The sequence below is a fragment of the Myxine glutinosa genome, chromosome 2, assembly GCF_964187855.1.
Source record: "Myxine glutinosa chromosome 2, kmMyxGlut1.1, whole genome shotgun sequence".
NCBI classification, from domain to species: domain Eukaryota; kingdom Metazoa; phylum Chordata; class Myxini; order Myxiniformes; family Myxinidae; genus Myxine; species Myxine glutinosa.
Window position 1 is genome coordinate 234,666,494 of NC_136262.1, and position 26,096 is coordinate 234,692,589.

General features: G+C 43.8%; 1 pseudogene across 1 annotated transcript; it reads right to left on the bottom strand.

Annotated features, from left to right (window-relative positions):
* Positions 1-19,757: 19,757 nt before the first annotated feature.
* LOC144890721 (uncharacterized) lies at positions 19,758-25,490 on the bottom strand (annotated as a pseudogene). The gene is made up of 2 exons (XR_013622493.1): positions 24,966-25,490; positions 19,758-21,731 (listed from the first exon to the last, which is right to left on the bottom strand). The product of XR_013622493.1 is annotated as an uncharacterized LOC144890721 (transcript).
* Between the last annotated feature and the right edge of the window lie 606 nt (positions 25,491-26,096).

Genomic DNA, 26,096 nt, shown 5'->3' on the forward strand with positions numbered 1-26,096 from the left:
GGAAAACTGTAGACGGTGTAGCTGGTGTAAAAAAGCGGTCGGTGTAGCTGGCATAAATGATGAGCGGGTTCGAATTCAAAATCCGTTCTGTACAGTACTGTATTGTATTGTAATTTATTGATTTTAATCACCAGGTGAAAATAATTTATCGGTCGCGCCAGACCAAAGCAAGATCACGTGAGCAAGATGCTTTTTTGAAATAGAACGCCACTCAGTAGGGCGCATAGTCCCGCCGTGGGTCAAGTTGGAATAGTACGATTTCACAAAAGTTTGAGGGAGTAGTTCAGTGACAAGACAAGACAAGACAACACAAGACAGACACTGCACAAATATATATTTGGAATATATAGAAGATAATGTTAAAAAAAAATCAAGGCAATTTCACTTACATTTTCGGATTCAGCGTTCAATTCAATGTAAGTGAGTGTATTTTGAGGCATGTGTGACTTCAAATAAAATTGTAAGCCAGGAAAACGTGCGTTTCATTCCTTCGGGATACAACATGTAAAACTGGCCCAAACGTGAAAACAAAACTCGCTCATTTTAAGTCGTCCAAGCTAATGCGACCACTCATTCTTCTGGGAAGATTCCGTGCGCATGCTTGTCCCACTTATAACTCACCTAAGTCTTTATAAGTTCATCAAATTCAACAAAATACCAGACTGGTCAAACAAATGGAACATGTCTTTCAATCCTGACAAATCTCACACTCTTACGATGTCTCTCCGGACAACCCTCCCATCTACTTTCTCAACAATCCTCTCCAAGAAGTTCTGTCGCTCAAGCTTTTGGGTCTCACTGTCTGCCATGATCTTTCCTGGGAAAACCACATTTCCAAGCTGGCCTGCAAAGCCAGTCACCGACTGGGCATCCTCCGTCGTGCGAAGTCCTTCCTTGGCACACCTGAGCTCCTCACCACATACAAGGCTTTCATCCGCAGCTCAATGGAATACTATGGGCTCCAAAATGGGCCGCTCCACTATGGGCCGGTGCTCCTGCCTCACACCGAGCTCGGCTTCACGCTGTTGAAACCAAAGCTTTCAGAATCATTGGAATCTCCCGCGATGAAGCTAACTCTGAGGGCCTTTCACTCACTCACCGCAGGCAGGTAGGTGGTCTTTCTGTCTTCTACCGACTCCTCTCCGGCCTTGCTCCCCCAGCTCTCTCTGTGCTTTGTCCCCCAAATATTCCTACAGGTCGCACAAGATCTGCCAGCAACCTTCTGATGGTTAAACTGCCGAAATCTCGGCTCTCTGCTCACCTTCACTCTTTCATTCCACTTTTCTCCCACCTCTGGAACAAACTCCCTCACTCCCTTCAATCCCACTCCTCCCTCCAGGTCTTTAAAACAGCTGTTCACCACCATTTCTTATCTTCCCCCATCCTAAACCTTGATCTTTTCTACCCCCACTAATTCACCCCAGATCCACCTTGTTTGAAATTCCAACTTCTTTCCTGAAAGTCCTGGCAGTGTCCATATGTTTTATACCACTCCCACCCCCCCTTCCCATGCCTCCCCCCCAAAGCCCTCTCCCTCCCACAGATCTCTCAATGTCTCCATGTCTCTCGGTCCCTGCTCTGAAATGTTGTGTTTGTGTCCATCCCCCTCTCTCCCCATCTTGTCTACCGCTCCCGATGTTATATGTTTTATGTGTCGGTTTGTCTTTCTGTGTGATTAATGTTCGCTCTTTCACGAGCCTCGATCTTGTATACAAAAAAAATAAAAATAATAAATACTGACACCGCGATTGACATTCGCTGAGGTAATGTTGATATCTCTTCTGAGGTAAAAAAACAAAAAAAAAATTTTACTCCCGCGCGAACGATGAATAATAAATGAATAAATGAATTCATTTATATGTATATTTTTTTATTTTAATCACCAGGTGAAAATAATTTATCGGTCGCGCCAGACCAAAGCAAGATCACGTGAGCAAGATGGCGGATCATGGAAGGGCCAAGATGGCGGATCATGGAAGGGACATTTCAAATGACAACATGAAATTTTGTTCCCAAGGGAATGGGGAAAAATTTGAATTTTTTTTTTGGGGAAATTTGAAAAATAAATTGGTGAAATTTGAAATGAAAATTTGAATGGATTTACATATACATGCAATTGGCATAGAGGTTCGCTTACGAAGCTCTCGAATATGAATACGCATTGCGTAGACTGAGAGCTTCGATGACAATAGTCAGTCGATCGAGTACGCAGCCCTCACAAACATCTGTAGGCCGAGGCCTAGCTCGGCTAGGTTGTTTGATCTTGGGCTTAGAATTAAAATTCAAATTAATTTTATTGAATGGATAAATTGGGATAGAATGCAGGACTTACCTACTGTAGGCTATATCGTCTTGACTTCCAGTCGACTGGACCAGGTACGTAGGTCCGACTGGCAGGTATGTACTGAAATGGGTGTACCTGGCTTAAATGAAGTCGGTGTAGCTGGCGGAAAAACTGAAGCCAGTGTAGCTGGTGGAAAAAAGAAGTCGGTGTAGCTGGCATAAATGATGAGCGGTTTCAAATTCAAAATCCGCTCTGTACAGTAGTGTATTGTAATTTATTGATTTTAATCACCAGGTGAAAATAATTTTAATCAACAGGTGAAAATAATTTATCGGTTGCGCCAGACCAAAGCAAGATCACGTGAGCAAGATGCTTTTATGAAAAAGTGAACAATGAACAATAAATGAATAAATGAATTCATTTATATATTGTTATGTCTGGTGGGGTAGTTATATGTAGAGCAGATAGATCTGAATAGGTAACGTGCTTCGTCTGTTGCGGTAAGGAATCTGACCTTGTAATAAGTTCATGTGTAGGCATTTTGTCAGGTAAGGAGTATACTTGTGAACATACCAGGAGGTTCGTGTGTTAAGTAGAGTAAGGGATTAACGAGTAGCGCCCCTGTGTGTCTCACCTGGTTAGCCAAACCTTGTCCCTGTTGGCACTGCAGACCAACATAGACATTCCGACAGATCCTTAGCGCAACACTAAATAAGTAATTCCCTTCCCTGACGAGACTCTGGAAAAGAACCGGCAAAAGCAAACCAGGACGGGACACCGCCGATAATGGCCGCCACCACCTCCACCTCCGGCGGGCCTATCCACCTCGAACAGGACGCGCTATGACCACAGAGTAGGGAGCGAGGTTGGGCGGCGCGGTGGGTGTGGGCCTGAGCGAAGCTGGGAGGTTCGGTGGAAGGGACTGATTGGTTGCCAGTGCGCCAAGGCTGACGTCACCGGCCAGGAGATATTAGCGAGCGCCGAACGCCATTGTGAGTGCTGGGGAGAGTTGGTTCGAGGAGTTGGTTCGAGAGAGTTGAGTTGGTTCGAGAGGGAGAGCACGAGAGTTGGTCGAGTTGGTCTGGAAAAATAAGCGAGTTGGAAGGACGGAGAGAGACTTGGCAGTGAGTGAGAGAGTTGCCCGAGTTGAGGAGCGCGGAGGTTTTCCCAGCCAGAGCAGTTCGCAAGCGGTTCGGACAGAGATCCCGGCCCTGGCAGTTGCGAGCAGTTGACCAGCTCGGCTCACAGTTCACGGTTTGAGTTAGCTTGTCGACCGTGTGCGAGGGTCGGCCTTGTGGTGCTCGGTGCTTGGTGCTCGGTGCTTTGGAGCTTGGAGCGAGGCGTGCCACTTGACGAAAGGAGCCACGTGTGGGCAACGGAGATTGAAGACGACGGACAGATAAGACCGAGTTGCGCGTTCACAATTGCATGACGAGACATTTCTTTTGGTATTCCTTTCCCTCGTCTGTGTTTGAGATCTGTCGTGTGGAGACGTCCCGATTAGGATATTCATTACCGGCGCATGCTTTTCCTGTCCTTGCCTTTTTCTTTAATAAACCCTTGTATTATTTTACATCCCCTGTTAAACCTGTGCCCGCTTGAATTAATTTCCTTGCAGGACCGGAGCTACGTCGGTGCGCTGAAGGTAAACTTTTGCCCCAGTCTCCATTTTCCTTCTTCCTCCCGCACTTATTATAGCACAATCCATGTTTGGTTATCGCCTCAATTAAAGCCGTTCCGGTCCTCCGCGGCTTCTGGTGTTAACCGGGAGTCGCGCGACAATATATATATATTGATTTTAATCACCAGGTGAAAATAATTTATCGGTCGCGCCAGACCAAAGCAAGATCACGTGAGCAAGATGGCGGATCATGGAAGGGACAAGATGTTCTGTCCGCTTAAGTTAAGATGGTGCTTAGTGGACCTACTTTGACTTAAGTAGCTTTATGAATACCGGCCCAGGACTCTTCCTAGAGCTGGCCGCCCGGCCAAACTGAGCAATCGGGGGAGAAGTGCCTTGGTAATAGAGGTGACCAAGAACCCGATGGTCGCTCTGGCTGAGCGCCAGATATCCTGTGTGGAGATGGGAGAAACTTCCAGAAGGACAACCATCACTGCAACACTCCACCGATCTGGGATTTATGGCAGAGTGGCCAGACAGAAGCCTCTCCTCAGTGAAAGACACATGAAAGCCCGATTGGAGTTTGCAAAAAAGCACCTAAAGGACTCTCAGACTGTGAGAAACAAGATTCTGTGGTCTGATGAAACCAAGATTTAACTGTTTGGCCTCAATTCTAAGCGTCATGTCTGGAGGAAACCAGGCACCGCTCATCACCTGCCCAATGCCATCCCAACGGTGAAGCATGGTGGTGGCAGCATCATGCCGTGGGGGTGATTTTCAGCAGCAGGTACTGGGGGACTGGTCAGGGTTGAGGGAGCAATGAACGAAGCAAAGTACAGAGATCTACTCAATGAAAATCTGAAACAGAGCGCTCAGGACCTCAGACTGGGCCAAAGGTTCACCTTCCAACAGGACAATGACCATAAGCACACAGCCAAGACAACGCAGGAGAGGCTTAGTGACAACTCTGTGAAGGTCCTTGAGTGGCCCAGCCAGAGCCCTGACTTGAACCCAATCGAACATCTCTGGAGAGACCTGAAAATGGCTGTCCACCAACGGTCCCCATCCAACCTGACAGAGCTTGAGAGGATCTGCAGAGAAGAATGGCAGAAAATCCCCAAATCCAGGTGTGCAAAGCTTGTCACGTCATACCCAAGAAGACTCGAGGATGTAATCGCTGCCAAAGGTGCTTCAACTAAGTACTGAGTTGACAGTCTGAATACTTATGTCAATGTTTATGTCAAAAAAAAAAAAAAAAAAAAAAATTTTGAGATTTCAGTTTTTTCTTATTAGTGAATTTGCAAAACTTTCTAAAATCCTGTTTTCTCTTTGTCATTATGGGGTATTGAGTGTAGATTGATGAGGGAAAAAATGAATTTAAACGATTTCAGCATAAGGCTGCAACATAAGAAAATGTGAAAAAAGTGAATGGGTCTGAATACTTTCTGAATGCACTGTATCTATTAATACATATACCAACCCATATCGAATATCACAACTACATCTCCTCACGCTTACTCTAATACATTTATTGAGGGGCTAACCCTAACTTTACCAAGCAATGTTAACCCCGAGATGTCTCATCTTCAAAAATATTAGTAAAATGATAATCCCTGCGCTAATCCATCATCAAATTGAGTCCTTATATAAACATAAACAAGTCTTGTGAACTGAATAATTTACCCTCTGTGGACATCTGTGAAAGCTCCACAAATTACCACAACAGTAATTTACTCCTTCAGTTTTTACAGTGTTGGAGGATCTAAAAACAGAATCTTTTCGTGGGAAGAAGACAACCGCTCACACACCCCATCCTCTCTCCGCTGTTCATCCTTCCTCCTTCCCCCACCAATCCTTCCTTGGCCCTCCCCCACATTCAGCAACTCAGCACGTTTCACTAATACCACTCTCACCCACTGTTTCCTCATCAAACGAAATATAATGCCCAGGTGTAAGGTAGTCGGGAAGCGGAGGAATGGGACGAGGAAAGAGTAGCTGGCTAGGAGAGAGACGAAGAATCCACAGTGCATGATTCTACTGTGTCTGAAGTGTCTTGTGTTCCTCCCAGATTCGAGGGAGCATTGCTTGGCGCCCACATCGTTTGTGTGGATCATTTTCCGGCCTTAACCTTTGCGAGTGCAGAGGTGCTGCCATCTTGCGATTTTCTCGGACAATCCTGCATCTCATGGCTGGTGCGTCTTCCGCGATGTGGCGCTACGTACCTCCCTAATGCAATTAAATAAATTATTATACCTTAGAGTGCAATCGACGGCGAGATATTTGAAAATGAAAAAATGCCACATGGGGTGAAGACAGACCACATGAGGGCGTTTGATGAACTTTTTTGATACAAAAAAATAATTCCCAGACACCTTGATCTTGAAATTGGAGGATCAATGTTTTTCTGTAGCTTACGGGAAATAATCTTATACACACAGACACACACACACACATACATACATATACGCACACACACAAACATACACACACACACACACACACCTGTAGTGTCCATGTTGTTTATGCTGTGTATCCCTCCCCAGCCCTCTCCCTTCCACAGATCTCCTGATTTACCTGTTCTCTGCTGTTGTTGTGCTTTTCTCTGTCACCCCCGCTTGTCTCCCGCACCCTTTATTATATGTTCTATGTGTTAGCTCTTATTCAAACCTCGACTAAGGATACAAAAAGGAGGGAATGGGCCGGCCCATGGGCCCTCTGACCCCCATTATACTCCGGGATCGGCACTCTAACCTGACAAATCCGGGCAGCAGGGAAGAATGGGGAAGATTCCTCTCTTCTTCCCTGTCTTGCGTTGGAGGGTAAAACCACCGCGAAGAAGCATCACGAATAGTTGTCCCCTTGGTAGTTTGCGAACATGCTGCCCATTGTTGTTCAGCTCCTCCATGAGCCAAGACCCTTCTATAAAGAAATCCCTCCCTCCTCCCCCCCTCCTCACCCCCCCCCCCCACACCCTTCATGGGAGGAAGAGAAGGAAATGAATTCCTATACATTTCCTACTTAAACATAACGGTATACAGAATGAGGGCAATTATAACGACTGTATAAACATCATAACATTTACCATGTTGAGAAATTTGGGTTGATCTACATGACACTGGTTCAGGGTCTTTCATGGCATTTGGACTCAACAAATCTTTCAGATCTTTCAGAATCATTGGAATCTCCCGCGATGAAGCTAACTCCAAGGGCCTCTCACTCACTCACCGCAGGCAGGTTGGTGGTCTTTCCATCTTCTACCGACTCCTCTCTGGCCTTGCCCCCCCAGCTCTCTCTGGGCTCTGTCCCGCAAATATTCCTACAGGTCGCACAAGATCTGCCTGCAACCCTCTTATGGTCAAACTGCCAAAATCAAGACTCTCTGCTCACCTTCACTCCTTCATTCCTCTTTTCTCCCGCCTCTGGAACAAACTCCCTCACTCTCTTCAATCCCACTCCACCCTCCAGGTCTTTAAAACAGCTGTTCACCACCATCTCTTATCTTCCCCCATCCAAAACCTTGATCTTTTCTACCCCCGCTAATTTCACCCCAATTCCACTTTTTTGAAATACCAACTTCTGTCCTGGAAGTCATTGGTGTCCTTGTGTTTTATACTTCTCCCTCCACCCCCCCCCCCCCCTTCCCATGCCTCCTCCCCCCAAGCCCTCTCCCTTCCACACATCTCCCTGCTCTGAAATGTTGTGTTTGTGTGCTTCACCTTCTCTCCCCATCTTGTTTTCCGCTCCCGCTTTTTATATATTTTGTTTGTCTGGTTGATTTGTTTGTGAAGTAAATGTTAGCTCTTTCACGAGCCTCGATTCAGTATACAAAAAAAAAAAAAAAAAAAAAAAAAAAAAAAAAACAGGGACAGAAAATGTATTTACAATAAAAGAAATAAACGATATAATAAATGAAATAGCTTATTTAACTTTCAATTTAGTGTCGGATCAAACACACCCTCAGGCGATAACCAGAACTTCTCATTCGGCTTATTTTCAAGCACTGACTCAAAGAAAATAGCTGTTTTCAACCCTAAAGTCGGTTTATGGGCTCGGTTGTGATGGAATAATCTGGCATTCCCTGTAAAATGAAGCTCGATTGCTTCTCACATAAACATTTATTATACAATTAAAATGAGGTGCAGCACCGAAAAAACTACAACGGCACTCAATAGAGAGCATACCTCCGCCAGGTGAACACTTTACGTTTTGTATCCGAGAGTAGACCAGAAAATCACAATACAGAATCACATTTAATCAAAATCATCCGTCCATAACTTTTTGAGACATTATCGTTTTTGGCCCCGACCTCTCTCCCAATGATGAAGAATCACTTTAAAAATTCTACGAGCCGGATCAGGATCCGGATCTTCACCAAAATTGAATTGATTCTTCCTTGTCACACACCCAACCTGTCCACCAAGGTTCGTCCAAATGCGTCCATAACGTTTTGAGATATCCTGCTGTGTATCGTTTCTGGCCCTGTCTCCCAATGGTGAAGAATCACTTAAAACATTCTAGTAGCCGGATCTTTATACAGTATAAAGGGCTTTACACAGTGCAGAGTCTTGGAGATGAGCGTGGGCGTTCTCTCTGACGTCATGACGCCCACGCGTTCCTTTACGAATGTCCCACTCAGTGCGCGCGATCTGCACCGTCCAACAATAAAGAAACAGGTTGTAACATTGCTTCTGTAACATCACAGCTTTATACGTTACTAAACTGTTTTGTTGGTATTCGAATTTCTTGTGTTTATAGCATTTATTGATTAAAAAAACCTGGCATTGGGTTAACGGTTGAGATGGTCGGCTTGAGATCTTTGGGGTCTTCAATTTGAGCCCATGTGGCACCGTTGAATTAACCCCAGGTGGGTTGACTCAGCCTGTTCATCCTTCAGAGGTCGGCAAAATGAGTACCAGGTGACTGGTAATGGGGGCAACTGCATCAGAGTGCAAGCGCATGTCCAGAAAATGATACAACCAGCAGCAACAGGCTGCACACGAAACCCCCACCGTTTATCGATCAATTTGATTATAGTTGTGCATAATATAGTTTTGCAGAAATTATCATCGACGAACGATATTAACGATGAGGCAACGGTGAAGTTTAAAGGGCATGATTAAGGGTTAGGATTTGTGATCACCTTCACGCATTTAAATCGTGAAATTCAATATCAGCGTTTACACACATACACGTACATACACAAACACACACGTACCTACACAAACACACACATCCACAAACACATACACTTATACATACATACACACACACACATACACAAACACATACATACATACACAAACACATACACTTACACATAGTTACGGATTCGGCACTTATCTATATAATAATACCGTAAGGACTCGACTTTGTTATCCCTTTTACGGCGCACCCAGTGACCCGATGCCCACGGCACTAATGCATTTTCCATCTACGAACCGCACTCTTTGTTTATCACGTACAGCCATACTCGAAAAATCTGAATTCGCCGACTTTGGGACCAAAAAGTATCCGATTAACGGCCGATACGACGCCATCTTACGACACCATCGTATTGGCGTCTGCTGGGCGAAGGCGATGCGCGCCGTCCGCTGATTGGACAGTCGAGTGGTGTGATGGGTGGTGTGAACCAAATGGTCTTTATCGTCATTTTAATAAAGTTAAATGCAGTGACGCTTTGGAAACGTTTTTTGAAGTTTGAAGTTTTTTCGAATCGAAGTGAAGAAGTTTTTGAAGTTTTGATTTTGGAAACGTTAAATGGAGAAACAGTTTCACAGGAAGAGAATGCGATGCGATGAAGAAGAATCCATCTTTATTTTATTTTTTTGAACCACATTGAAGCTCCACGAAGTCAAGAATGTGAAACTACGTGAATGTAATAAAATAAAAATGTACATAAACGACACAGTTCTATGAAACAGTTTCACAGGAAGAGAATGCGATGCAATGCGATGAAGAAGAATCCATCTATTCCGCCATTTGTGCCAGTGTCATCGATGGCGGTGTACGCTAACCTCATCAGGTGGGTTTACCATAATTTCTTCCATATACTGTGATAACAACGAAGTGAAACCGATCAGCAGCCTATCAGTATCTGCTCTATTCACGGTGCTTAAGGTAATCCTTCAAATCATTTACGTTGACGAAGCATGGCATACGAGGCCCGTTCAAAAAGTTCACGGAACGACGTACTCTCAAAGGTCTGAGGCCAAAATGTTTGTTTTTTTCCCCCCTTACACAACGGAAACAACAACTGGATAGGTAGGGCCGAGGCCTATGCCTACGTTTCGCTCCTGCATCTGCCACCGTTCATGATTATCAAAGTAGGCTTTACCCTGTTCACGATAAGGTAGAAATCAGTAAGGTGTATACGAAGAGATAAAAGGATGGCATTGACTTCGAGACAGTACGTGATAGTTGGCTGCGGCTGGCTGATGCCACGTTTTTTTTTTTCCTAAGTGCCATGGATGCTGATGGACATAATAAAGGTATCGGCTGATCTCTCATCGTAATATTACCCGATGGAAATGAACTGTTTCTTTGTTTGTCATTTCCTGTGCAATAATGTCAAATTGATGTCAGACATCCTTTTCTATTGACAGCTGCGCTCCTTTTCAATGGCATCGTCTATTGATATGCATGTTCTTCTTTCATATAATTTTACACATGCACAATCAGTATTTCAACTCTTGCAGACATTGGAAAGGAAGTTGACTCACAGGCCAACTCTCTGGCTCAATCACAGGCCGACGCACAGGCGATGTAATTGTGAGTAGCATTTTTGCACAAGTGAAAATTGAAAATACACGTTTTTGGTATGTGGCTATGTTATTTTGTGTTTGTTTTGTCTCTAACAATATAAAATACAAAGTCAGGAGGTGACACTTTATACACAGTGTAAGTTGGATTCTACAAAGTGTCGCCTTTTTCTTGATTTTGTTCACACAAATCCAACCCACACCATATAGTCTCATAAAAAATGGCCAGAGTGGTGCTATGCCGATTCCTATTACGAATCCATTCATTTTTCAAAAGTATATCGTAGCGTCGTCATTTAAGTAGATTGCAATAAATACGTTGTTCATATACGCACTCTTCATTCTCATCTTTCTTCCTAACTCTTACTCGGACAAGCAAATCCCCTATGCCATCCATAATGGTACACTCTATCCATACACCACATCCTCCCTTCCGTGGATGTTCCACGGGTTTCGGCTAGTTATTATTAGGGGACCAGAGGTACCCTTTTGAAATTGCTCAGATTATTATTATTATTATTATTAGGGGACCAGAGGTACCCTTTTGAAATTGCTCAGATTATTATTAGGGGACCAGAGGTACCCTTTTGAAATTGCTCAGATTATTATTATTATTATTATTATTATTATTATTATTATTATTATTATGATTCCATGAAATTTGTGTCGGACCTACAGGCCACACCTTTCATCGTAGGAATCTGAAACTTGGACCATGTATGGGACCCCATCTGACTTGATGCATATCCTAAGTATGACGTCATAGGTAATGTATAGCGGCGGCCATGTTGGATTTAGTGAAAATCTTAAAAAGCTATCTCCTCCTTCATTTTTTGACCTATTGAGTTGAAACTTGGCACACATATACTACACCCCAAGGCGAAGAACGCTGAGTTCGCCGATTTTTCATTTTTTGATTAATTAGTCTGTGGCGTGCCAATTAAAAAATTTCATTTGTCCAAAAAGTGCAAAAATTGGCACACATATACTACACCCCAAGGTGAAGAATGCTGTCATCTCCGATTTTTAATTTTTTGCTTAATTAGTCTGTGGCGCGCCAATTAAGAAAGTGCTGACTGTGCATTTCTTTATTTAATTAATATTGTGATGCCATGAACTTGGTATTGGACCTACAGGTCACACCTTTCATCGTAGGAATTTGAAACTTTGACCATGTATGGGACACCATCTGACTTGATGCATATCCTAAGTATGACGTCATAGGTCACGTATTGTGGCGGCCATGTTGGATTTAGTGAAAATCTTAAAAACCTATCTCCTCCTTCATTTTTCGACCGATTGAGTTGAAACTTTGAACAATCGGATCCGGGCTGTTGTCAACGACTCTGGCGAGCACCCCTCCAATTAGGATGGAGTTCTCTGGTCCCCGGATGATCACTGCCCGCAGTTTTAATTATTATTATTATTATTCTGATTCCATGAAATTTGTGTCGGACCTACAGGCCACACCTTTCATCGTAGGAATCTGAAACTTGGACCATGTATGGGACCCCATCTGACTTGATGCATATCCTAAGTATGACGTCATAGGTAATGTATAGTGGCGGCCATGTTGGATTTAGTGAAAATCTTAAAAAGCTATCTCCTCCTTCATTTTTTGATTGATTGAGTTGAAACTTGGCACACATATACTACACCCCAAGGCGAAGAAGGCTATGTTCGCCGATTTTTCATTTTTTGCTTAATTAGTCTAATTAGGGTCCAATTAAGAAAGTTCATTTGTCCAAAAAGTGCAAAAATTGGCACACATATACTACACCCCAAGGTGAAGAAAGCTGTCATCTCCGATTTTTCATTTTTTGCTTAATTAGTCTGTGGCGCGCCAATTAAGAAAGTGCTGACTGTGCATTTCTTTATTTAATTAATATTGTGATGCCATGAACTTGGTATTGGACCTACAGGTCACACCTTTCATCGTAGGAATTTGAAACTTTGACCATGTATGGGACACCATCTGACTTGATGCATATCCTAAGTATGACGTCATAGGTCACGTATTGTGGCGGCCATGTTGGATTTAGTGAAAATCTTAAAAAGCTATCTCCTCCTTCATTTTTTGACCTATTGAGTTGAAACTTGGCACACATATACTACACCCCAAGACGAAGAACGCTGAGTTCGCCGATTTTTCATTTTTTGCTTAATTAGTCTGTGGCGTGCCAATTAAAAAAGTGCATTTGTCCAAAAAGTGCAAAAATTGGCACACATATACTACACCCCAAGGTGAAGAAAGCTGTCATCTCCGATTTTTCATTTTTTGCTTAATTAGTCTGTGGCGCGCCAATTAAGAAAGTGCTGACTCTGCATTTCTTTATTTAATTAATATTGTGATGCCATGAACTTGGTTATGGACCTACAGGTCACACCTTTCATCGTAGGAATTTCAAACTTTGACCATGTATGGGACACCATCTGACTTGATGCATATCCTAAGTATGACGTCATAGGTAATGTATAGTGGCGGCCATGTTGGATTTAGTGAAAATCTTAAAAAGCTATCTCCTCCTTCATTTTTTGACCTATTGAGTTGAAACTTTGAACAATCGGATCCGGGCTGTCGTCAACGACTCTGGCGAGCACCCGTCCAATTAGGATGGAGTTCTCTGGTCCCCGGATGATCACTGCCCGCAGTTTTAATTATTATTGTTATTATTATTATTGTGGGTTCTAAGTATTATGGGTATTGTTGTTTAAGGGAAATGGTTATTGTGGCTAAGAGGTTAAAAGCGCTCATGGTAAAAATGAGACAGGTAATCGGATCGTGACCCGGAAGAAAAAGGGTGGAAGAGGAAGAAGACGAAAGGACAGTGAAAGACTTGCCTTGAAGCTCTGTCCGGAGCGTGGTTGAGCGAACGTTGCGAGTGGACTTTGGGTCCTTGAAAGGAAGTTCGAGCGATAGGTGATATCGCCGGAGTATGGTGAAGCCTGCGTAGACGGGTATCGGCATTGAGATTCCGGAGAATCCTTGCCTAGAAGATCTGGCTCGAGTGAGGGCCGTCCACCATTTCGCCCCACGCGCTACCTTCCTTGGAAAAGGTTTTGGTCGCGTCGGCTGGGCTTATCCTCCGGTGGTTTGCCGGGGACAGCTGTGCAATAAAGCGGCGTCTGAAGATTGCACTGCGGTCCGCTGATTGAACGGTGCAGGTGCACGTCTGGATCGCGTCTTTGGGAGTTGCCTTTCTACCGCGAGTTTGCTGGGTGTTGGACCACGTGGCTTCTGTGTCGCTTCGACCGTCTGCGCCTCGGTTGCTCTTGATCGGACATTGTTCCAACGATCGCCGGAGCGAATCAACTTCGCCTTGAAGGTTATAGAGACATTGAAGAGGTTCTTTCCATGTACTGGGAACAGTGAGTTCGATTCCTTTAACAGAGGGTACCATCCTAAGATTGATTGTATGGTGGCTGGCTATCATGGTTGTATCATTATTCCAGTGTGATTTTTAATATATTCTTTTTGTTGGTAACCATTGGTGTGGTTTCGATCTTGATTTTGACACGGAGTAATATATATTTTTCTGCCGTGATTCCTCCCGGGGTTCGGAGGTATACGCCCCCTTGTTGAGTCCTTACACTCGGAGGTATACGTTCGGAGGTATATGACCAGGAGGTCGGGGAGGAACACGTAACAGAAATTGGGGGCTCGTCCAATTGAAACTCTTGGGCTCGAAATTGGGTCTGCGTCCGGGATCTAAAGTTCCCTAAATTTAGTCCGGGAAAGAATTCCCTAACATTCCCAGAATTCCCAAATTTTTCCCAAAAAAAAAAAAATTTTGTTTTTAAAATTTCTTGTGTGAAGGTTAACAGGTGTTAACAATGGTCACCATGGAGTTTGATGCAGAGAAGTTTGCAGTGACCCCTAGTGAAGCACAGTTCAGAGCGTTAGTAAAATCGGACCTCTTGAAATTGGCCAAACATTTTAGCTTGGAGGTCCGAACTAATATGAGGAAGGCAGAGACGCAGACAGTGGTGATACAATCTATGGTGGGATTAGGAACATGGGAAGAGGTAGCCTGGGATTGGTTACCCGAGGAACAAGAAAATGTGTGAGCTCCAAAAAATGGAGATGCAATTGCAGAGCGAGGAAAGAAGAGCAACACAGGAAAGAGAACTCCAGGAAAGGTTAAAAGCAGAGGAAAGGAAAGCAGAAGAGAGAAGAGAAGAGAAACAAGCAGAGGAAAGGAGAGTTGAAAGAGAACTCCAGGAAAGGTTAGAAGAGAAAAAAGTACAAGAAAGAGCAGTGGAAAGGAGAGTTGAAAGAGAACTCCAGGAAAGGTTAGAAGAGAAAAAAGCAGAGGAAAGGAGAGCTGCAAGGGAACTCGAAGCAGAGGAGAGAAAAACCGACAGGGAGTTAAAGGACCGTGAAATGGCGCTTCAGCAGGAACTTAAACTCAAGGAGCTGGATTTAATGAAAGAACGGGGAGAGGTACCATCCATGCCGACTGGTTCGACACCTAGTCAGAACACCTGGGATGTTGGCAGACATGGAAGGCTGGTTCCACCCTTCAATGAAAAGGAGGTAGCCAATTTTTTTTCACACTTTGAGAAGGTGGCTCAACTGCTAAACTGGCCTGAGGAGTCCTGGACCATATTAGTGCAAAGTGTTCTGGTGGGTAAAGCTCAAGATATTTATTCGGCTTTACCGATTGACCAATGTGCATATTATGAGGTATTGAAGAAAAACATTCTCAAAGCCTATGAATTGGTCCCTGAAGCTTACCGGCAAAAATTCCGGAACGCCAGGAAGAGGGAGAGTGAGACCCATGTGGAGTTTGCCAGAATGCAAGAAACCACGTTTGATAGGTGGTGTGATTCCAAAGGGGTTGGGAAAGACTTCGAACTATTGCGACAATTGATCCTGGTGGAGGAATTCCAGCAGTGTGTCCACGAGGACATTAAAGTACATCTAGAGGAAAGGAAAGTACCCAAGTTGTATGAGGCAGCAACCATGGCAGATGACTATGCCTTAACCCACAGGATGGGGTTCCACAAGCCTAACTTCTCGCTTAGACCTAGCCAGGGAGCTATGAAACCTCAGGGGCGGAGAACGAAAATTCATGGGGGCGGCCTCGAGATGACTATGAGGACCACTCTGATACCACGACTTCTAGAAATCAGAAGACAACAGTTCCAAGGCAGACGTATCCTCCGGGGGGCTCGAGGCAGACCACGAGGTTCTCCTCCGGGCCTACTTGTGCTTTTTGCCATAAACCTGGACACTTGATGTCCCAGTGTTACACCATGAAAAGGGAAAATCAGGAACGGAGTTCGACTAGTACAACTCCAAATGCAATGGCCATTGTGAGAAATCGCCCTCAAAAGGGTTACCAACCATTTATTTCAGAGGGGTTTGTGTCACTGGATGGAGCCTCGACTAACCGGAGACCTGTGAGGGTATTGAGGGACACAGGAGCACATCAATCTTTAATGCTTGAAGGCATCTTGCCATTGTCAGAGGAGACGGCAACTGGTGATAGTGTTCGTTTACAGGGGATTGGTGGCTGTGTTAGTGCTAAACTTCATGTCATCCATTTGGAGTCCGATTTGGTGTCAGGACCGGTCACCGTTGGTTTACAAGCCACGCTTCCTGTAGAGGGAGTATCTGTTGTTATCGGGAATGATTTGGCCGGTGGTCAAGTTTATGGTAACCAGATGGTTGTTAAAAAGCCCAGGAGGGAAAATAACACCACACCAGTTAGGGATGGTGACAAATTTAGCAAGTTATTTGTAGGTGGACTGAACTTCAAAACAAAGGAAGAGGTTCTGGAGTCTGCCTTCAGCAAATATGGACCGCTTTTGGAAGTGCTGCTGATAAAAGACAGGGAGACACAAAGGTCAAGAGGGTTTGGCTTTGTCACGTTTGAAAACTCAAAGGACGCCAGAGAGGCAGAAAAGGATCTGAATAGCAAGGAGTTGGAGGGTCGGACCATAACAGTAGGGAAGGCATTTCATAGGTGCCGTGGGATCTACAGAAGAGGACCACGGAGTCGTAGTTTTGGTGGTGGCCACAATCAATATTATTATGGAGGCTCCCAGAGTTACGGCAGCCCCTGAAGGAAGGATTATCCGAGCAGTGGCCGAGAAGGAGACCGCTATTCATGTGACTACAGTGAGAACTGGTCCAACCGTGATTGTTAGGAAAGTTAGAAAGAGTTGAAGCACTGAATGCTGCGGAGCAGCCGAGCCAATATTCCTACACGGATTAACCATGAACGCCACGTTCCTAAAGGCGTCCATGTTGTGAACTTCCCGACACGGATTAACCGTGAACTCCACATTCCTAAAGGTGTCCATGTAGGGAACTTTCCTGCACGGACTAACCGTGAACTCCATGTTCCTAAAGGCGTCCATGTAGTGAACTTTCCTGCACGGACTAACCGTGAACTCCACGTTCCTAAAGGCGTCCATGTAGTGAATACTTCCGGGCCTCACCACCCAACCACCATGGAACCTGGCTTTCAGCTCGGCTTCCCGGGGAAAAGTGCTGTAGATTTGCTTGACTTTGGGTTTTTGAGTACTACCCCTTAACCTTCATTCAAAAGAAACGAAAAGTAAAGTCAGAGGGTGATGAGATGGAGTTTGGCTTTGCAGGAGTCCAACGGGGAAATTGAACATGTAAAGGGCAGGGACAATGTCGTGGCTGACGCTTTGTCCAGAGTCAGTTAATGTTGGAAATCTCTGTGGGTTGGTTGAAGTTTGTTGCTTTATTTTTGGGAGATATTATTTGCTGCTCATGGGAATTGGTGATTTGGGGTTGTGAGTTTACTTTTGTTTGTTTAAAGAGTTTGCCGGCAAAGAAAGTTTTCGCTGTGTTCAAACTTTCTTTCTTGAGGGGGAAAGTGTTACGGATTCGGCACTTATTATTATTATTATTTTTGTTATTATTGTTATTGTGGGTTCTAAGTATTATGGGTATTGTTGTTTAAGGGAAATGGTTATTGTGGTTAAAAGGTTAAAAGCGCTCATGGTAAAAATGAGACAGGAAATCGGATCGTGACCTGGAAGAAAAAGGGTGGAAGAAGAAGAAGACATAAGGACAGTGAAAGACTTGCCTTGAAGCTCTGAACAGAGCATGGTTGAGCGAACGTTGCGAGTGGACTTTGGGTCCTTGAAAGGAAGTTCGAGCGATAGGTGATATCACGGGAGTATGGTGAAGCCTGCGTAGACGGGTATCGGCATTGAGATTCCGGAGAATCCTTGCCTAGAAGCTCTGGCTCGAATGAGGGCCGTCCGCCATTTCGCCACGCGCGCTACCTTCCTTGGAAAAGGTTTTGGTCGCGTCAGCTGGGCTTATCCTCCGGTGGTTTGCCGGGGACAGCTGTGCAATAAAGCGGCGTCTGAAGATTGCACTGCGGTTCACTGTTTGAACGGTGCAGGTGCACGTCTGGATCGCGTCTTTGGGAGTTGCCTTTCTACCGTGAGTTTGCAGGGTGTTGGACCACGTGACTTCTGTGTCGCTTCGACCGTCTACGCCTCGGTTGCTCTTGATCGGACATTGTTCTAACGATCGCCGGAGCGAACCAACTTCGCCTTGAAGGTTATAGAGACATTGAAGAGGTTCTTTCCATGTACTGGGAACAGTGAGTTCGATTACTTTAACAGAGGGTACCATCCGAAGATTGATTGTATGATGGCTGGCTATCATGGTTGTATCATTATTCCAGTGTGATTTTTAATATATTCTTTTTGTTGGTAACCATTGGTGTGGTTTCGATCTTGATTTTGACACGGAGTAATATATATTTTTCTGCCGTGATTCCTCCCGGGGTTCGGAGGTATACCGAGACCAGGAGGTCCGGGAGGAACACGTAACAATACACATACATACACAAACACATACATACACAAACACATACATACACAAACACATACGTACACATACACACACACACATACACAAACACATACATACACAAACATATCCATACACAAACACATACATACACAAACACATACATACACAAACACATACATACACAAACACATACACACACACACAAACACATACATACACAAACACATACATATGCAAACACATACATACACAAACACATACATACACTTTTTTTCAATCTCTAAAATCCTCAATTTTAATCCGATTGACTTGAAATTTGAATTGGATTTCCATATCCGCTAACTGATTTCAACCACCAACTATTTTTGAGATCAGCGTTGGCCAAAAGGTGGTGGAGTGGGGTGAGGGGTGTAGGTTGGTCATGGGTATTGTTAGCCAGGGTGATGGTTGAAGGGGAATTGTGAGAGGATGGCAGAGAAGTGGAAAGAGGTGGGTGTGGGTTGGTTGTGGTTATTGTTAGCTCGGGTGACGTTTGATGTTTTATTTTTTTTTTCTGGAAAATTGAGATGCCTCAAAAACAAAGGACACCTAAGTTGAACAGAAATCAGTAATTTCAATTTTATCAAAGGAAATCAGCAAGAAATCCAAGTCAATGTAGTTGTCAGCAGAAAATATCCGATGGCAGAAAAATGTGTTGCACGCTTGGAACAACATCACCCGTGGGGTCGCCCGTGGGGCGGGTACTCTGCTAGTTCATCATAATGTGCCATTCCATATTCACAATAACACAGACTGCATTTGTGCTTTGTGGACCTCTCTTTATTGCAAAAGGCCTCACAAATTCAAGTTTCATGAAAAACATGGGCAGGAGTCTTCCTCGGATAAACAATTTTACAACAAGGGTGTTCTCCCCATATCACACATGGCAAAGAAATACAGACAATAGCAAAGAATGAGTAGAAATTGATGTTCAAAATGCCATGGAAAGATGCCATCTGAGAATAAACAAAAAGGGACACGAAAAACAACTAAATCATACAGAAAGGAAAATTCCTAAACACTGGTCACAATCAAAAAACTCAAATGCTGGTTCGGGGGTGTTGGCTGGTTGTCGGGGTTACAGATGGTACTCTGAGGACTTGTGCTGACAAGATATATGCCAAAAGGGCTGTACGCTCTCACAATAGCTTTCTCCTTACTGGTTCACTGAATACCTTGTCGACTGCTGAGGATCGCTTACAAGGGGGAAAGGGGAGGGGGTAAGGGGGCACGCACAACCCAGTATGGGTACTGTTATGTGAATTTAACAAACAATTAACAGCAAAACTCTTCCCACAGTCAGAGCACTTTTTATGCGAGCACTCCAGCGTGGGCTGCACGATGGAAGTTCAAGCTCCGTTTAGAAATAAAATCCTTGTCACAAGTAGAACATTTGTAAGGACACCCTCGTTGGTTGTTATCTCCACAGGTGGGTTTAAGGAGATGAGAGGAAGTTCCCCCAGAACTCAAAATCTCCACCTTCTTTTTCGGTAAAGGATGTGTTTGTTCATGAACCAGTTTGTGAAACTTCATCCTCGTAGCTTTGTTCCAAGGGCTCATTTTAGAATCCTCACTGAACCTCTGACAGCCTCCACCTGTAGCTTGTTTGCTGTGATATTCCCCGGAATGCATTTTAAGTTCTCAGTTATGCTTTTCTTGATCATCCGGATTCCCTGTTGCTCCGACTATCACTGGTGCAATTTCAGGTTTCTTCAATCTTGAAATCCTCTCAACCTCATTTTTCCTATCTTGGTGTTTCAGATTTCAGCTCTCCTGTATGGTTCCTCATATGCAATTTCAAATGGCCTTTTCGAGAGAAACCTTCATCACATGTCGAGCATTTATGCGGTCGCTCTCCTGTATGGATCATCATATGTAATTTCAAATGGCCTTTTTGAGAGAAACCTTTATCACATATCAAGCATTTGTGAGGGCGCTCTCCTGTATGGTTCCTCAAATGTAATTTCAAATTGCCTTTTTGAGAGAAACCTTCATCACATATCGAGCATTTGTGAGGGCGCTATCCTGTATGGTTCCTCAAATGTAATTTCAAAGTGAAGCTACGAGAGAAACCTTCATCACATATCGAGCATTTGTGAGGGCGCTCTCCTGTATGGTTCCTCAAATGTAATTTCAAAGTGAAGCTACGAGAGAAACCTTTATCACATATCGAGCATTTGTGGGGTCGCTCTCCTGTATGGATCCTCATATGTAATTTCAAATTGCCTTTTTGAGAGAAACCTTTATCACATATCGAGCATTTGTGTGGTTGCTCTCCTGCATGGATCCTCAAATGTAATTTCAAATCGCCTTTTTGAGAGAAACCTTTGTCACATATCGAGCATTTGTGAGGGCGCTCTCCTGTATGGATCCTCATATGCGCTTTGAAACCGTTTTTTTGAGAGAAACATTTATCACATATCGAGCATTTGTGTGGTCGCTCTCCTGTATGGATCCTCATATGCACGTTGAAATCGCCTTTTTGAGAGAAACCTTTATCACATATCGAGCATTTGTGAGGGCGCTCTCCTGTATGGATCATCATGTGGAATTTCAAATTGCTTTTTGACAAGAAACCTTTATCACAAATCGAGCATTTGTGGGGTCGCTCTCCTGTATGGATCCTCATATGTAATTTCAAATTGCTTTTTTGAGAGAAACCTTTATCACATATCGAGCATTTGTGGGGTCGCTCTCCTGTATGGATCATCATGTGTAATTTCAAATGGTCTTTTCGAGAGAAACCTTTATCACATATCGAGCATTTGTGAGGTCGCTCTTCTGTATGGATCCTCATATGTAATTTAAAATCGCCTTTTTGAGAGAAACCTTCATCACATATCGAGCATTTGTAAGGCCGCTCTCCTGCATGGATCTTCACATGTTTATTCAAATTGCTTTTTGTCAAGAAACCTTTATCACAGACAGAGCACTTTTGTGGGCGTTTTCCATTGTGGATCCTCATGTGTATTTTCATGTTACTCGTTGAAGCAAAATCCATTCTGCACACATTACACTTATAATGCATTCGCCTTTCGAGAACCTTTTTGTGTTTGTTTAATTCAATATAAATCTTGGTGTTGCGAGGCCCAGACATGCACTTGTATGTTATAGGAAGTGAGTCTTGATTTCGTGATTGTTTCTTCAAAAAAGGCTTCTTCCTCACTGTCAAACTGCGACTGGACCTTATTTGTCCCATATTACTTCTGGATTGTTCTACAGAAACAAAGAACACACCATTTTTTTTTGTCAAAATCAAATGTAAAATATTTCACACATTTCCGAAAATTATATATTTTCTCAACACAAAACATTGCAAGTTAATTAGGTTTACTCTCCATGAAATGGAAAGTAACCTATTATTACTGCTAGAGATTTTCTTATTATTATTCTTCCGCCCTATTTTGCACCTCCGAAAACTTCATAATTAATGTTCTCAGCAACCGCTGGTCGGATTGACAGGAAATTTTCATCAAATGATCGTCTCGGCTCTGAGAATTTTTTAATGCTAATTATGACGTCATAGGTCACATGGTATGGGCGCCATCTTGTAAAACAAATTCAACTTTCCCCCTCTATCTCCGAAACGCCTCAATGGAAAAATTTTGAGGAATGGCTCATTCTAAAGAACTCTTCAACGGGAACAAAAGCCATGTGTATCGAGTATATTAAAAATGCTAACGTTAAGAGGTTAGAATTCGCCAAACAAAAAATTTTCTCCCCCGAAAATGGGATTTTTTTCACAGATGCTTAGTTTAAAAAAACTCAGAATGCAAAAATTTTCGAAGTCATACGTCACATGGTTTGGCCGCCATCTTGTTTTCTGTGAAAAAACACAAAAACCCCTTTTTCTCCGCAATGGCTGAACGGATCGAGCCCAATCGTGGCATGCATATTCGCATACCCATGACGAACAAAAAAGTCAGCGAGCACGACGTCATCCGACACATGGTTTCAGAGTTGTGACGTTTTAAAGCTCAAACTAGAAATGGAATCATCTCCATAATTTGTGGAGATATCGAGTGGAAACTTTACACAAATGTTCCTCATGGGGGTATGTTTCAACCTTACTTGAGACGTTTTGATAAGTCACATGGTTTGGCCGCAATAAATAATGGAAGTTACGCAATAAATAATGGAAGTTAAATTTTTAAAAGCTTGTAACTCTTCAACCACTGCATGGATCGACTTGAGTTTTTAATGCAATGTAGCTCTCATCAGGCGGAACAAGTGTGCAAACTTTCAAGATGATTGGATGTACGGTCTCGAAGCTATAAGTCTTTATTGTTGAAAGAAGAAGAAACACACCGATTGTCTTTCCAGGACGTCATCACTATAACGCGATCTCCCGCGGTCATTTGAACCTCAAAAAAAATTATAATTGCAGATTTGTCAATAGATGAGGCATATTAACAAACGAATGTAACAGATTTGCTCAAATTCTGACTATTTTTAACTCGATCGTATTTCACTCAAAGTTGTGAGGACTGAAGAAGAAGATGTCCATCCAGGACGTCATCACTATAACGCGATCTCCCGCGGTCATTTCAACCTCAAAAAAATATATAATTGCAGATTTGTCAATAGATGAGGCATATTAACAAACGAATGAAACAGATTTGCTCAAATTCTGACTATTTTTAACTCGATCGTATTTCACTCAAAGTTGTGAGCGACTGAACAAGAAGATTCCCTTCCAGGACATCATCACTATAACGCGATCTCCCGCGGTCATTTCAACCTCAAAAAAAATTATAATTGCAGATTTGTCAATAGATGAGGCATATTAACAAATGAATGAAACAGATTTGCTCAAATTCTGACTATTTTTAACTCGATCGTATTTCACTCAAAGTTATGAGGGACTGAAGAAGAAGATTCCCTTCCAGGACATCATCACTATAACGCGATCTCCCGCGGTCATTTCAACCTCAAATGAAATTCAAATTGCAGATTTGTCAATCGGGGAGGCATATTAACAGACGAATGAAACAGATTTGCTCAAATTCTGATTTTTTAAAATCGATCGCATTTCACATAAAGTTTGAGGTACTAAAGAAGAAGAAGATTCGTTTAGCTTCTCAGATAAAATAAATAATTCTGTCTGCAATTTCAGGTTAATTTTCTTTTTAAAATGGCTTTTTCTGCAATCAGTGCATGGATTGACATGTGTGGATGTGTGTGTGGGTGTGGGTGTGGGGGGGGGGGGGAGGGGTGTGTGTGTGTGTGTGTGTGTGTGGGGGGGGTTGGTGTGTGTGTGTGGGGGGGGGGGGGTTGGTGTGTGCGTGTGTGTGTGTGTTAGGGGTGGGGTGGGGTGGGGGTATGTGTGTGTGTGTTTGTGTGGGTGGTGCATTTCACATAAAGTTTGAGGTACTAAAGAAGAAGAAGAAGAATCGTTTAGCTTCTCAGATAAAATAAATTATTCAGTCTGCAATTTCAGGTTAATTTTCTATTTATAATGGCTTTTTCTGCAATCAGTGCATGGATTGACATGTGTGGATGTGTGTGTGGGTGTGGGTGTGGGGGGGGGGGGATGGGTGTGCGTGTGTGTGTGTGTGTGGGGGGGGGTTGATGTGTGTGCGTGTGTGTGTGTGTTAGGGGTGGGGGGGTATGTGTGTGTGTGTGTTTGTGTGGGTGGTGTGGGTGTGGTGGGGGGGGGAAGGTGTGTGTGTGTGTGTGTGTGTGGGCGTGTGTGTGTGTGTGTGTGGGGGGGGGGTGGATATGTGTGTACGTGGGGGGGGGGGGTTGGTGTGTGCATGTGGAGGAGGGGGTTAGGTGTGTGTGTGTGTGTGTGTGTGGAGGGGTGTGTGTATGTGTGAAGGGTGTGCATGTGGGGGGAGGGGGAATGTGTGTGTGTGCGGGGTGTGTGTGTGTGTGTGTGGATGTGCGTGTGTGTGGATGTATGTGTGTGTGTGTGTGTGTGGGGGGGGGGTGGATATGTGTGTGTGTGGGGGTGGGGGGTGTGTGTGTGTGTATATGTGGAGGGGTGTGCGTGTGGGGGAGGGGTGTGGGGGTGTTTGTGTGTGGGTGTGTGGGTTGGGGGGGGGTGGATATGTGTGCATGTGGGGGGGGGGGTGCATGTGAAGGAGGGGGGGTTGGATGTGTGTGTGTGTGTGTGTGTGTGTGTGTGTATGTATGTGTGGAGGGGTGTGCGTGTGGGGGGAGGGGGGATGTGTGTGCATGTGTGTGTGTGAAGGGGGGTGTGGGTGTGTGTGTGTGCGTGTGTGTGTGTGAAGGGTGTGTGTGTGTGTGTGTGTGAGTGTTTATCAGGGTTGTATCCAAGGGGTTGTGGCAAAGCATGTTCCATGAAAGTGGAGGTTGTATGAAAAGTGGGTTGTATGAAAAGTGGGGTTGTATGAAAAGGGGTGTATCAAAGTGGGTGCGAGTAAACCGGTCATCACTGCCAGCAGTTTTAAAGTGGCAGTTCTAGTTCTTTTTGTTTCCACTCACCAGTTGCAAAACAGGAAGCACTTCCGTTTTTCATGTGTATATCATCTGAATCTTCCTTTGCAGAAGCACATTTTGAATCTTCTGTGACATGAATCGTTGTTGTGTTGTCTGCCTTCCACATTTACAGGAGAGACATCACCTGTGAACATATCAGCGTCAGTCTTTTGCAGGGAAATGAGATCGAGAACCATCTCGAGAGTTCATGGAACATGTTACGTCATGGAGTGTATATGAAATTTAAATATAATATTGAAGTTAAAGATTGTTAAAAAGAAAAATTCCGGATATTAAGCGCTATTGAAGCAGTCTTCTACATTGCCCTTATTCACCACCCTATTTAACATGTCCAAGTACTGCTAAACCGTAGGTTATTGGAAGTAACAAGAAGGCGATTTGTGTTCAACACTGTTCAAGTGTTAATTCAATTTAAATAAAATAAAGATTGTAAAATTCATTTCAAAAATTTCTGGAATTCACTGGCGTTAAACGTTTGTCAAACTTTCCTTTCACAAAGCTCAGAACAAGTGTGTGTCTACCCTCAGAAGAACCAGGAAACAATATCTCTCCACTCTCAAGACTGAACTCTCAAACCTGTCTCCCTCCTCCAAATCCTGGTGGTGTCTGGTCAAATCTGTTTCTGGTGTTTGTTCGCCTTCCATCCCCTCCCTTACCTCAATCGGCTACACAGCTGACACCGCACATGAAAAAGATGAATACCTCAAAAAGTGTTTGCCTCAAAATCTTGTGTCCCAAACTCATCGCTCTCTGTACCCATCTTACCCAGTCGTACCCAGCTGCTCCTGGACGCTGTGTGCTTCTCTCCCAAGAAGGTGGAGACGTTTCTGTCAAACCTCGACTCTGATTCCACAACCAGACCAGACGGCATTAGCCCACGGTCCCAAAATTCTGCTCCGCTATGCTATCTTTTTTTTTTTTTTTTTTTTTTTTGGATACAGAATCGAGGCTCGTGAAACAGCTAACATTTATCACACAAACAAATCAAACAGACAAACAAACAAAGTATATAAAAAGGGGAGCGGTAGACAAGATGGGGAGGGAAGGGGAAGCACATAAACACAACATTTGAGAGCAGGGACATCGGGAGATGTGTGGGAGGGAGAGGGCTTGGGG